Below are 14,998 nucleotides of genomic sequence, written 5' to 3'. Positions count from 1 at the left end.
GCAGCCGCTCAACCAGCGGATCCTTTGCGGTCACCACCACCAAATCTCGATATAGTCTCCTCCTAGGCCGTGCAAGATCACTGGACCCCGGCAATGCCCTAAGGGCAGCTCGGCATTCGGAGAGGAACCGCGATTCCCCCACCAGTCTTCTGCGACCTTTAGCAGCAGGTGCAGATATGAGCTGTGAGAAAGCTTGCTCAACAACTGGTACCCAGTGCAATTCCTCAAGTAGTGTCCGACTCAGGAACGCCAACCTTTCTGCGTGCTTGTGACTTAATAGGTCAGGCATCCCCAAGCTTCCCTCATTAAGTTTCTGCGTACAGACCTGTCTGTGGACATACGGTTTTCCCCCTTTCAAAAGAAATTTGAAAAGGAGTTGCTCTAAAGCCTTACTGCGGTCTGCAGGCAGGGGAAGTACTGACAAGCCGTAAAGGATCAGTGGAATGACGTAAATTGCACACGCCTTTGCACGACCCTTCAGGGACAACCCCCTGCGGATTCAAGTCAACCGATGATTCGACCTTTGTTTGTATCTCTAACCAATTTTTATCCAACTGGAGTCCAGGCCCAAACCACACACTGAGAAGCTTTACCGGACCATCTGTCCAGCCGAACTCACCTGGAAGGGCACTCGAGCCCGACCAAGTGCCCAACCGCAGGCCAACAGACTTGCTGCAATTGACTATGGCCCCTGTGACTTTTTCATACTCAGTGATTGCCTCCATCACCACTTAAATATTGTGCAACGAACACGGTAACATCATCAGCGTACGTGGACACCCTGACAAACTTGCCGCCAGGTAGAGCTATGCCGCGCAGGACTAGTCTAGTTGCCTCGTCCCTTAACTTGTGAAGGAAGAGCTCCAACGCCAGGACATACAACAGAGGAGACAGCGGACAACCCTGGCGCACCAACCGAGAGACCCCAAAGGACTTTGGCAACCTACCGTTTACTTGTACCGCTACTGCAGGATTGTGATACAGAGCAGAGATCCACTTGCGGAAGTCCGGACCAAAGCCGGCGGTCTCCATAACAGATTCCAAGAAACCATGCGTAGTTGAGTAAAGTGCTTCTGCAAATGTTGCCGAAACCCATTGCAAATTTCCAAAGTCGATGCGAGGGTATGTCCTTCCAGGTTTTTCACCTTCCGAATGTACCCATCCAAGCCTCGTCTTAAGGTGGCCTTATGCTCAACAGCGTCAATGTTCACGGCTTCGTTAGAGACTATTTTTAACCTAGATCTAACTACTTGACCTTCATAACGCTCACTAGCCACCTGCTAGAGGTCCCCCTTAACTAACGCTATCTCTAGGGGATCCCCACCAGCCACCATCTGTCTGGGTCAGCCTATCAGTGCATTTTCGTTCACGCCCTAGTTAAAACGAGGCTTTGGCTATATTGGACGCAACACGCCTAATAGTGGCCTTAAGTTTAACCCACCAGCTACTCCCAGTAACCGCCCCCACTAACTCCCGCTGAATTAGTGTTGTCAGCTGCTCCCGGAAGTCGGCCGTCTCCAGCAAGGATGCGTTCAATTTCCAGTAACCAGCTAACCTAGGCCTATTACCTACTTTCAAACGGGCCATTACTAATTTATGGTCTGAATGACCTAGCCAGTGGAACGTGGGACAAGATAAGAAATCTATGTTGCCTCTTCTAACTAACATCCTATCAATGTAGGTACTTGAATAGGAGGCCACACTATTTTGCCATGTCTACATCTCCCTCCCAAAGTGATCCAGACGAAACCTGTCAACAAGATTGCACGAGGCCATCAGGTCAGACAGGCTGCTTTCACACCTCACCGATCCTCTATCGCCTCCCCCCGCCCCGACCTTATATATCTTGAGATCTAGGATGGCATTCCAGTCCCCCATTAAAACTACCCTCTCTGGACCCGCCGATAGAAACACTTTCACCTGCTGCAAAAAGGAAACCCTCTTCTCAGCTATATTGAGTGCATAAACAGCCAAAATTCGGAACTTACAGCTTTTAACAGCAACATCGACCACGACCAGCCTTCCATGAGCATTCGCATGGACTACAGTAACCGTTGCAGATAGGGTGCGACTCACTAGCACAGAAACCCCACGGCTATAAGAATTGCCATATGCTGAGTAAACATCAAATTCGTTCACCAGCACATTGCAATCCCCGGTCTCCTGTATTGCAGCTATATCTACCTCAAGGGCCTCGAGATCCCTCAGCACACGAGCAGCCTTGCTTCGGGATTTCATGCCCCTCGCATTCAAACTAGCTTGGCTTAAAGTTGCCATAATTCCCTAACTAGTAGTATTCGTCAATCATGAGTCTAAAGTCCTCGGGAGTAAGGATGTCAAAGGCCTGGCCGAGACTGCTCGTGAGCAGGTCGGACGTAAGCTGTCCGTCTCAAGATAGACCCCCTATGTCCAGGGGAAAAGTTAATTTTAACGCTCTAAAAAAATGAAGCGTGGGCATAGAGTGGGACCCACCCTTTGCATTTCAATGCTATATTTGCTAGTGATGGGTGCTCCCCATCGTTAAGTTTGATATCCTGGAAGGCCTTCTTCCTCGCTTCTATGATCTACAACAGGGCTTTTGCCCTCCCTTCTCTATTGGTCCTCACAAATGTAATTAAGCCAGGTGCATCGGGGAAGTTGTGTGGGTCTGACACCTGTTTACCCTCAACCTCCTTAAATTGTTCCAAGCTTCGTATGTACCTTTGTTGGCGTCCATTGAGGTCCGCGATGACCTGGCTACTGTCTGCCTCGCAAATCCTCTCCCCCAGCCAAAACGGGAATTTCCTGGTTTTTGCTTCTCTTTGGGCTGGGGCAGGACATTTTTCGCAGTGACTGGGACCTCTTCAGGTCCCTCTGTAGGGATGTTAAATAGGGGAGGGGTGAGCGGGAATTGTTGGGAGGGGGGGTAGTGGAGTTTTTGATGGAAATTCTTCCTCACTCTTCTTTTCTTTTTCTCTTGTGGTTTTGCCTTTGGCGGCTCGTTTTCTCCCTCAGACTCCGAAGCGCTGGTCGTCATCTTCCTTTTGCCAGCGCCTGCTCCCATCTTTGAGGTATTTTGCAGCGCAGTCTCAGCTTTTTTGCCCTTTTTCACAACTACTTTGCTCCAAGTGTCTTTGTTTTCTTCTGTCTCCTCTCCAGTTTCTTCTTGAGATGGCACTTTTTTTTTTCTTGGCACCTCTATTGGCTTTGTGGTTGGTAGTTTTTGGGGGTAGGCTCTGGCCATGTGTCCGGGCTTCTGACAATGCCAGAAATGTGGCCTCCTGCCCTCCACAATTACTGACATTGTCCACCCTTTGCATGTCAACTGGGCTGCGATCTTGTTGAGGCTCTTTCTGTCTAGCCTAATCCGGATCATGTATTCACCCGTCATGATGCTTCTGGGTCCTTTGACGGGGTTAACTTCTTCTACTTCACCATACTGTGCCATAATGGTACCTATCTGGTCCTCGCACAACACAGGATCCCCAGGATAATGACCATGTTCCTCCTTTTGGATTGATATTCTGGCTTGAGCTTGGACATCTTCCATGTGATATCCCCTTTTGCCACTTTCTCTGCGTGTTCTTTTGTCGGCAAAAGGAAATCCCACCTGGAATAGCTCCTTTAGACTGTATATTGGGCCGGGATGTTAAGGTCGCCCTGTAACTCCATCATTTTGTCCTTGTGCACGCCTGTGAACCCCTTGTTTTTTGCATCCAAGGTTATGAGGGACACGGATCTCTCGTTGATCCTTTCCATGGTCCCTGGTAATAGCTTGATGACACCTCCTTGGACATAATCTGCATATTTGTTTGTGAGAAGGTCCTTGTAGAATTGGGGCGACTTTTTCTCCTGGGGGCCCAAGTTCCTGGGGAATTAATTTTCGTTGTCAGCACCTCCTTCTTGTGTGAGCTGGTTTTCCTGGACCTTTGTGCTTCCAGGATTGGTGAGTCTGTGATAAGGTTGGCCACTCTTTGACTACCCCCGCCCCTAGGGAACACCTATCAACTATAACAAGCTGATCCATGGATCGCACCTTCCGCATTACATCTGTGTATTTAGTGGGGCTGTTATTCAGAGATTATGTGTGTCCCTTCGTCACCGTCTTTCTGGGAGTTGCTAAGGTCTAAGCTATTTGCCATTCCTTGTCGGTAGGTGTCTGGGCCAACCACCTGTTGAGCTCTTTGTTGTGTGTTTCCTGGTCCACCACAACCACCGCGTCATTGGCCATCTTCCAGGGTCATCTGAACAGACCAGACAGGATTTCCCCGAACGGTATTGAGGGATTATTGTGTGTGACACCCTCCGAGATGGACGCTGGGTTACCACCGGGTGTGGTACCCCCCAATACGGACGATATAGACACTGGGGTACCACTGGGTGTGGTACTCCCTGATACAGATGCGGACACAGATGATGGGGTGCCACCGGGTGTGGCAACTCCCGCAATGGACGGAGAGGGTCCTATCCCTTTACTGCTGCCAGGCTGAGCGTTGAGGGTGTCCCCTCATTTGGGCGGGAAAGCCCTTTTCATTTAGTGGTCCAGTACTTAGCGGAGACCCGCCGATTTGGAGCTAGAGGGACTTTCGCCTAAAAAGGCACGTCAGTCACCCCTAGACCGGCTGGATGCTTAAGTCTCCACTAAGCACTGGACTATCTGAAAAAAATAGAAAACAAAAAACAGTTAATGACCCTAGATGGGCAAAGAGAGAGAAAACAGAAAAGGTTTAAGGACTTCACGACCAAAGAATGGGGTTGGTCCTTAAAAAAGGCAAGAAACCCCCTTAACTGGCCAACAAGTGGTCAAGTGGGTAATCACCAGGACCTTTTCAAAAATTGTATGCTGCCGGAACAGATACCAAATCCAAAAAAGTGCCAGGTAAGAGTTCATAGCATGCAGTTAAACATGGTACAAATGTCTCCACATAGTCTTTGAAACCAGTGGTATTTATAGGACTGGTTGATTCCACTTAGTTTTCAAATAGGGGTGATTTGTACCCCACAACAGGAACTGAATGCTGAACACGATCACCTAACTCACTGAGTGCATTTCCATTCGTTGCCAGGCCGTGCTATTTTGCGCGTGAGGAGACACTCAAAATTCACACTAGTTGACATAATCCCTACCTACTGACATAGGGCCCCAATATATAACATTAATAGAAAATAAAAGTAAATGTTGGATAGTCGGTTGGAGTGTATGAGGTGTCTTCAATAAGTTTCTAGACTTTTTTGTACGTACATTTAAAATTGTCGTAGACTCTTGTAAATTCAGTATGTTATTGCTATACATCTTATAAGATGACCGATCAATTTTTATGATTTCAGATTCAAATGTACAGCTGCAGCAGGAATTGGAATACACCCTACTACAGCCTGATTGTCACAGCTGGTGAATTTCAAATGCAATCTGGACGTGAGGACATTTTAGAAGAACGATATGCAATAAAATTCTGTTTTAAACTTGGAAAAAATTTCACAAAAACGTAGGAATGTTACAGACTGCTGGTTGACCATCCTGCATGAATCGAGCATCAATTTTTGAGATTCAAGGAATGCAGGCTGTCTGTAGGATGATTAAGGAAGTCAGAACACCAGAGTTGATTGGCCAAATAAAGAATTTCATTGATAAGGACTTTCGTGTGTCTATAGAGACAATAAGTGCACAATTTGATGTCAGTGTGGGAACTGTACACACAATTATTCACGAGGAACTAAAAATGCGAAAGATTTGCACAAATGCACCAGTCCACAACTCCATCCTTGTCACAGACTATTTGACCAAGATGAGCATCAAGACAGTTCCTCACCCTTCCTATAGTCCAGACCTTGCTCCCTGTTACTTTTGGTTATATCCTACGCTCAAGGAAAATCTTAGTTATCTGAGTTATCTTAATTATCTTATCTGAGTTCTCAGGCTGCTACAAGGATTATTGACACTCACAGAAGAGAACTTCCATGGGACTTTCCAGAAGTTGCTGGAACGGTACAACTAGTGCATTGCAGCCAGAGGAGATTACTTCGAAGGGACGTCAGTTTCATGTGTGTATTATCAATAAAAGTGTTCGGACGAAAAAACTCTGGAAACTTATTGAAGGCTCCTTGTATATGTGTGTATAAACAAGTCTCTATTTACTGTGGACGTGTCGTCTATTTGTGTTCATGCATTTCGTGTGATCATCTCTATGTAGTTATGTGTATATTTATAACAGTCTATTTTTGGTATATGTGACTAGTAGAGAAGTGTTTGGTAGATGAAACTAAGGAAACAATGCCGAGATAAGCGGAGAGCACATACAACACCTGGAATTCCCAAATGATCACTCATTTTAGTACTGACCAGGCTCAATGTTGCTTAACTTCGGTGAGCTAATGAGAACCGGTGTGTCAAAATAAATCATCTATATATCTTCTATCTATAAATATAAAAGCGAAAATGTGTGTATGTATGTATGTATGCATGTATGTATGTATGTATGTATGTGTGTTTGTGTGTCCGCTAAAAACTTTAGACAGACAGAACAAAAATTAACAAACTTAGTATCATATTGAAGCTCCATCCTTCGCCCGAAAAATATCGAAAAATTGGCCAAAAACGTTAATTTTTTCACCCTGAAATCGACAATTTTCTACAGGGGGGGGTCAACAAAAACCGTCCTCTCATGACGACGACCGGTTCTACGCATGTGTCAGATGACGTCATGACCTGATTTAGTTGAAGAACTGAGTAAATTTCATGCATGTCGTGTTAGGTCAGTTGGTTAGAGCGTTGGTTTATTATCTAAACGTTTTGGGTTCGAATCGTGGTGTCAAATGTCTTCTTTTTTTTTTTTTTTCGATTTTTTAAATTTAAATATTGAACCAGTGCTATTTAAGCCATTTTTCACGTAACGTTCGTTTTTCTGTTTGTTTTTTTACTTCACTTGTTCTTAGGTTTTCATTAACACCCCCGACCAACCACACACACCCAAAAACACCCGGGTACCCACCCATTTTTTAAATTTTAATATCGAAACAGGGTTATTTAAGCCATTTTTCACATGTTTTTTTAACGTTCGTTTTTCTGTTTTCTTTTTTGTTTTTGTTTTTTCGCTTTTTACATTTAACATCGTTCATTTGCCTTACGTTAGTTTTTTGTGTTTTTTTTTCGATGTTTTGATTACACCCCCCCCCTCTTGTTGGTCACTCATTCTTATAACTTTTTATATGCTACCGAGATGATAATATCTAAGATTTACCAAAACGACGTTGTAAATATCTTTTATCTTACAAAATTCGCGCTGTGAATTCGTTTTCTCTGCTACTGCTATGGCGTGATATTTGACCTAGAAAACCACCTGGTTTTTAACTGCTTATTTTCGACCCTTCTGAAGTCCCTGCCTTCGTGGCGTCATGCTATGTCATCAAACTATGTCCAATATCCTCGTCGCTGGAATTTCAAAAGAGGCTGAAATTCGTGCTAGGCTCGTGACGTCATCAAGGAGCTAGCATTTCCCTTTTCTTCAAATTAAAGGGAGTTTTGTACAGACCCAAAATATACGAAACTAAGAATCGAAACTAAGAAATACAAAAAATCAAATACAAGAACCAGAATATCTATATATATAAAAGGCAAAATGTGTGTGACCATTTCGTGTATGTCTTCGAAAGGCTTTTCTCGCACACGGTTGCGATGTCGTTACGATCGCTTACAACTGTTTATATGGGTCCTAAATAATAATATGTACGATTTGGGAAAGCACGTCGCATCTAGATTTATTTACGTCGACTTTTACAAAATTATTGCTATTTTGGCTTCTCGCGTGTTGATTGGGCTTTTTAGTATAAATATGTGAAACCAAACTCAAACGACGTCTTCTCGGCATTGCGCCGGGAAAAACGTCCAGAAGCAATCAGCTTTGATCAATCTTGTACAGTTGCTATTCAATCTGGACAATTGGGAGCTGCTTTCCCCTTCTCAACATCTGTTGGGGGAAGAAACAGTCAAATTTGGGTAAACAAACCCAAACACTGCGTGACTTCTATTTGACCTTCATTATTAGGTCAAATGGAGGCAGCAGAGTTAACTTTTATTGTGCACGCCTGTTTTTATAGTTAAATAAATAAATTCAAACCAGCTTAATGTCGTCTGTTGCCGTGGCTCAATGGTTAACATAGCACTTTTTTTTTTTCACACACTAATTTTCAACTCAAGGGTACGGGTTCGATCCTCCTACACTCACCTACCAAAACATTTTTTTTTTATTGTTTAACCCCTCCCACCCCGGAGTTTTGATTTACCTCAAGACACCCGGGCATCGCCGGGTACCCCTCCCCCGCTAGTAAATAATAAATGTAAACAGGGGGGGGGGCACTATTATTGGTACAAAAAAAAATTCCAACTAAGTATTTATTCAAAATTCCACGGATTAAGAACTATCCACTTATTTTGTGCTTCCTTTTTAAAATTAAATATGTTTTTAACTCTTTTTCAAAGTGTTTTTAACATGTTTTATAAACTACTTGTTCTTATATATATATATATATATATATATATATATATATATATATATATATATTTGAAATTGGTAAGTTTAGGCAGCATTTTTTCATTCAAGCAAGACAAGTAGCGGCGACACTTTGCTTTATGATTCTTTTTTTTTTTTTTTTTAAATTTTTCGATTATATCAAAATCAAAAATATTGATAAAGGTTCCGTACTTGTACAGTTTAATCAAGACATTAAAAAATGAAAATATCGGAAAAAAAGTTTAAATTGTATGTATCCGTTATGGAACGAAGTTCTCTGAAAAAAAATTTCACTTAATTTTTTTTTTTTTTTTTTTTTTTTTTTACAAAGGCATCACCACATTATCAAGGCCCAGAGGCCACTCAAGGATAAGGGTTAAAGAGTGTACAGTAGAAGTTGGTCAATATAGTAATCATTAGTAATGAAAATTTGGTAAATTTAATAACTTATATGGAACGGCTCATCAAGAACTTATTTACTTTAGACTTGAACAAAACCATATTGTAGTCAGCCGGAAAGCAGGAAAACGGAAGACAATTCCACAGGCGTGCAGTTCTAAGAAAGAAGCTTTGTTCATGGAATCTACGTTTAGGTTTAGGCACAGATAAAGAGTGGGGGAAATTATTGATAGTGTTTACAGCTAGACGAGTGTTTCTTGTGAAAGTTTGGCGAGGGGGGACCATAGATTGAAGCTCAGTTGAACACTTTCCATGAAAATAACGATACATCAGAGACAAACTCGCAACATCTCTTCTGTGAGATAGAGGTTGCAAGGAGGAGAAAAGGACATCTCCTACGAGGCTACGAAGTCTATTTTGAACTCTATCAAGGCAGGACAAGTTCTTTCTAGCAGCTCCTGCCCAGATGTGGCAACAGTATTCCATCCTTGGACGTACCTGGCTCTTATATAGATAGAGAATAGCATCAGCAGTGAGATATCTACTGGATCGATAGAAAGATCCCACCATTTTTCCAGCGGCCTTGGCAACAGATTTGATATACGTGTTCCATTTAAGATCAGGAGTAATGGTCAAGCCCAGAAGCTTGTCAAAACTTGAGGCCTCCTGAAGACGAGAGCCATTCATTTCAATTGATGACAAATGTGGATTAGAATGTTGATGATGTAAAGAGAGAAGCTTGGTTTTAGATGCATTAAAAGTAACCAGCCACTCCTTTCCCCATTGTACTACGTGCTCAAGATCAGAGGAGAGAGAATTGGAGAGAACTTGCTCGTTTACTGTCTTAGATGTGGTACCATAAATGGTAGTGTCGTCAGCATAAATGTCTACAAATGATGTAAGGATATGATTTGGAAGATCATTAATGTAGATCAGGAAAAGAGTTGGGCCCAGGATGGATCCCTGAGGGACACCGGCATTAATATTGTGAGCTTCTGATTTTTGCCCCTCAACTACTACTCTTATGAATCTATCAGAAAGAAATGATTTAATAATTGAGAAGACTTTTCCAGCTATACCATAGCTAGCGATCTTATGAAGTAAACCTTTATGCCATACCCTATCAAAGGCTTTAGATATGTCAAGAGCAATTGCCCTAGAAAGATTGCCACCGTCGAGAGATTTGCTAATCCTATGCGATATAACTGTAAGGACATCTGCTGTAGATCTAGCAGAACGGAAACCATATTGAGTGTCACTAAGAAGGTTATTTTTGTTGAGATGTTTGATTACTTCTGTATTTAATACAGATTCTAGCAACTTACTCATGACGCACAGGAGACTTATTGGCCTGTACTGAGAGGGGGATGAGCGATCACCTGAATTCTTAAATACAGGGCATACTGATGAGATTTTCCAGGGAGATGGGAAACTATTCTCCTTAAGACAACGTTTAAACAGTTTTGTAAGTATGGGCGCTAGTTCAGGTTGAAGTTTTTTGAGTACTATGATTGGAATACCATCAGGGCCAGTTGCTTTACTGGAATCAAGGTTTTTGATTAGTTTGGCAACATCACGTACAGATATACGTATATCACATAGCGTGTTTTCTGATACAAGAGGAAATATTGGGGGTTGGCGGTCTTGGTCGCAAAGGGTAGAATTAGCTGCAAAGTTCTTGACAAAGAGTTTGGCTTTGTCTGATGCTGACGAGATTACCTCAGATCCATTGATAATAGTTGGGATGGAGCACACGCTTCTGTTCAGGATTCTGTTTGCTATTTGCCAAAACTGGTGGGAACCAAGCCGCTGCTCAGCTACTTTGGACTTAACAGATTGAGCATACAACTTTCTTGCGTTCCTTATTACTTTCTTACAATGGTTGCTGGCAGTCCTGAAAACGGCTTTAGTTTCCATACATCTATTACGTTTGAAGCAGTGGAAAAAGTGATTTCTGTGCGCAATGGCAGCAGCACATTCTGGAGAGAACCATGGCTGGCTGTTAGGTTTTTGCTGAAACTTTTTAGAGGGTATGAAATGGTCAATACCTACAATTAACCATTCAGTTAGGTCTAATACTATAGAGGACACATCCTTTTTAAACATGGAATGCAGAGGTAGATCAGATATAAATGTACGGAAGCTATCCCAGTCAGCCTTAGTGTATCGATATACTGTACGATGAAGAGGTACGTCTGGGGACTTATTACATTTCATTTTTATCTTAATTGATACAACAGAGTGGTCGGAAGATCCAAGAGGCGACAGAACAGAAACTGAACATAGTTCAGGGCAAGTTGTGAGAAAAAGGTCTAGTAGGCTCGCATACTGGCCGTCATTATCGGGCACACGGGTAGGTTCCTGAACAATCTGAGTGAGGTCATAGGCAATGGAGAAATCATGACAGAACCTCCCCTCATCATCGGTCTTGTTTGAGTGGGTCAACCATTCGACGTTGTGAACATTGAAGTCTCCACATACGTGAATGTTAGCTGCAGGATAAGTAGAAAGGACTTGGTCAATTTTCTCAGATATGCTTTGAAAGATAGTAACTCCGCTGTTGTGGGGGCGATAGAGAGTAAATATAAATGCAGTAGTGTGAGCTAAAGCAACCCGGAAGCACATATAAGGTAAGTTAGGATCTTCCCTGGAGATGTCCCTCCCACATGGAAAGCTATCTTTAATATAGGCACATATTCCATGCCCATGGCGATCTTGGGGGTCAGATTTAGAAGTTAAGTTAGAGTATCCTGTAATTGCAAACTCATCAAGGGAAATAGCCTGTCCAATGCCAGTTTCACTTAAAAATAAAAGGTCTGGTTTAGTCTCCTGTAATTGGGTTTCAACCTCTGGAAGGTTAGAACGTAGACCCCTGATGTTGGAGAAGGAGACATGGTAGTAGGGGTCTACGTTGGAAGTTGGAGAACCGGGTTTAATCGTGTATTTTTTCTTGAAACTTGTCATGATGAAATTTTGGAATTTGTGGACTAGGTCGACAGATTTACTTAGAGCAGGACAGAGAGGGGAAACTAAGAGAGAAAAAGAAACGAAGAATTTTTTTTTTTTTTGTACCACATGATAAGGTAAAGCCGTAACAATTACCCACGAGTATGGCATCGAGAGGCCCCACCAGAAGCTACTGCATGGTCCAGATTCCATTCACCAAATGGCAATACAGCAGCCCCAGTACTTTGCACCTGCTGATAGGACAGCCTCCTTAGTGGTTAATCCAAGGTTCGGGTCCCTGACTATCAGGCGGATAACGTCAGCCCAGACAAAACGTTTACCTCCAGCACCCTTACTAGTGACATGGCTACAAGGATAGACATAGAAACAGAAAATTTCCACCAACTCTGCCAACTGTTCGCGCAAAAATACTGCCAACCTAGAAAACAGCTTTTTCTTCTCCCTTTGTCAGAAAAATCACTCATTTAAAAATGAGGACTGAGGGACAAATAAGAAGAAGCGAGAGTAACAGGAGCTGCCGATAACGCATCCACAATGCGTTTTCTACTCTCCATAAATTTGTTATGATACGGAGCAAAATGTTCGATCTAACTAGTACTAGCAGGGGTACCCCGCGTTGCCCGGGTGTTTGTAGGTGTGTGTGGTGTTAAATAAAAAGTTTGAAAATAAAATCGGCCAGCCAGAATGAGTTGCTGAAAGATGTTTGAATTTATTTAAGTAAGAACCAAATTGACAGGTGCGCGCCCGGAAGTTGTCGAGCGTTACGACGACGACGATGTAAATGACCAGGTTTGTTTGTTATAAGCGAAGTAAAAAAAGAAAACAACATTAAAACTTAAGTGGGAGGAAGGGTAATCAAAACATCGAAAAAAAAAACACAAAAAAACTAACGTAAGGCAAACGAATGATGAAAACAGAAAAACGAACACGTGAAAAATGGCTTAAATAAGCCTGTTTCGATATTAAAATTTAAAAAATCGAAAAAACAAAAAAGAAAAATGGCTTAAATAAACCTGTTTCGATATTAAAATTTAAAAAAATCGGTGGGTACCCAGGTGTTTTTGGGTGTGTGGTCGGGGGTGGATAAGCGAAGTAAAAAAAAAAACAGAAAACTGAAGGTTACGTGAAAAATGGTTTAAATAACACTGGTTCAATATGTAAATTAAAAAAATCGAAAAAAAAGAAAGAAAAAAAGAAAAAAGAAAGACATCTCACACCACGATTCGAACCCAAAATGTTTAGATAATGAACCAATGCACTAACCAACTGAGCTAACATGACGTACATGAAATTCAGTCAGTTCTTCAAGTATTTAAAGTAAATCAGGTCATGACGTCATCTGGCGCATGCGTAGAACCGGTCGTCGCCATGAGAAGACTGTTTTTGTTGACCCTCCCTCCCTGTCAAAAATTGTTGATTTCAAGGTGAAGAAATTAACGTTTTTGGCCAATTTTTCGATATTTTTCGAGCGAAGGATAGAGCTTCGATAGGATACCAAGTTTGTGAATTTTCGTTGTGTCTGTCGAAAGTTTTTAGCAGACACACAAACATACACACATACATACATACATACTTTTTTGCTTTTATATATATAGACTAGCGAGGGGTACCCGGCGTTGCCCGGGTGTTTGAAGGTGTGTGTGAAAACTCCGGGGGGCGGGGGGCGGGGTTAAAATAAAAAAAAATGTTTCGGTAGGTAAGTATGAGGATCAAACTCGAATCGTTGAGGCAAATTTGTAAATTAAAGTGTGAAAAAAAAAAAAAAGAAGAAAAGTGCGACGTTAACCATTGCCCCACCGCAAGATGCTAACGGAAACACGTTTGAATTTATTTAATTACTTGGATTTGGCAGGTGCCCGTTTTAATGGGTTAATGAGGTCAAGTTTGACTGCGGGATAGTATTCATTTACTGCGGAACGCTTTTTTTATTTTTATTTTCCCAAGATGTTATAGGAAAAAGACTAACCCACATGCGGCGAGCGACAAATGTTGAATATTTATCTTCCCAAAGTCGAGCAAATTAAATAAACAGGCGAGCTTCGTTGTTAACTGTGAGATATTACGATTTATATGTGATATAGCGAGGGGTACCCGGCGTTGCCCGTGTGTTTGGAAGTGTGTGTGGTTTTGGGTAAATCAAAATTCCAGGGTGCAGGGTTTAAAATAAAAAGAAATGTTTTGGTAGGTAAATATGAGGATCGAAACGGAACCCTTGAGGCAAAATTATAAATTAAAGTGTGAAAAAAAAACGTGCGACGTTAACCATGGCACCACCCCCTGACATACCAACGGAAACGCATTTGAATTTGTTTAATTACTTAGATTTGGCAGGTACACGTTTTAATGACTTAATGAGGTCAACTGTTGACTGCGGAGTAGCATTTCATTTACTGCGGAACGCGGGGGTAGGGGGAAACCGGAAAAATGACGCCAGAATTAATTATAGGAAAAGGCTTAATCCACATGCGGCGAGCGAAACTGTTGAATATTTATCTTCCCGAAGTCGAGCAAATTAAATAGACAGGCGAGCTCCGTTGACAACTCTGAGATATTACGATTTACATGTGATATAAAAAGTTTTAAAAAGTTGTGAACCGACCGACCGCTTCTCTGAAAAAAGCCTTTTGTAGACATACAGAAAAAGCGAACATACATACATACATTTTCGCTTTTATATTTATAGATTAAAGATGGGAAGTGGTGTCAGTGCTGTAACTGGAGTTATCTCCCTTTGTTATTTCTAAAATTCAAACAAAATTTTTTTATAAATCCAAGATGGCTGCCTTCAACGCGCTCTCATAAAAACATGTTTTTCCGCTGTAAAAAAAAAAACTACTTGATGAAATTAAGTGAAATTTTTTTCCGGAGAACTTCGTTCTATAACGGATACATACAATTTAAACTTTTTTCGATATTTTCATTTTTTAATGTCTTGACTAAACTGTACAAGTACCAAAAGTTCAATTGTTGTAGCTCTCACGAGCGCTTTCGATTCGTCCACGAATCCTCGTCAAGTAGGTGTTGAAGTAAAAGTGTGAAAGAGCGAAAATGAGAATTAAAAGTATTCTAACTTATCGCCGTTTACTGTATATTTTAGTTTTTACTTTTAATTCTCATTTTTTCATTATATATATATATATATATAT

At 41.8% G+C, this 14,998-nt stretch overlaps 1 pseudogene; it reads right to left on the bottom strand.

Annotated features, from left to right (window-relative positions):
* Window positions 1-6,270: 6,270 nt before the first annotated feature.
* Window positions 6,271-6,388, bottom strand: LOC145260768 (5S ribosomal RNA; annotated as a pseudogene).
* Between the last annotated feature and the right edge of the window lie 8,610 nt (window positions 6,389-14,998).

Source organism: Euprymna scolopes, chromosome 36 (assembly GCF_053919585.1).
Source record: "Euprymna scolopes isolate OS-2025 chromosome 36, ASM5391958v1, whole genome shotgun sequence".
Classification (NCBI taxonomy): domain Eukaryota; kingdom Metazoa; phylum Mollusca; class Cephalopoda; order Sepiida; family Sepiolidae; genus Euprymna; species Euprymna scolopes.
The sequence above is the reverse complement of the archived record's forward strand: the minus strand, read 5'-3'. Positions and strand labels throughout refer to the sequence as shown.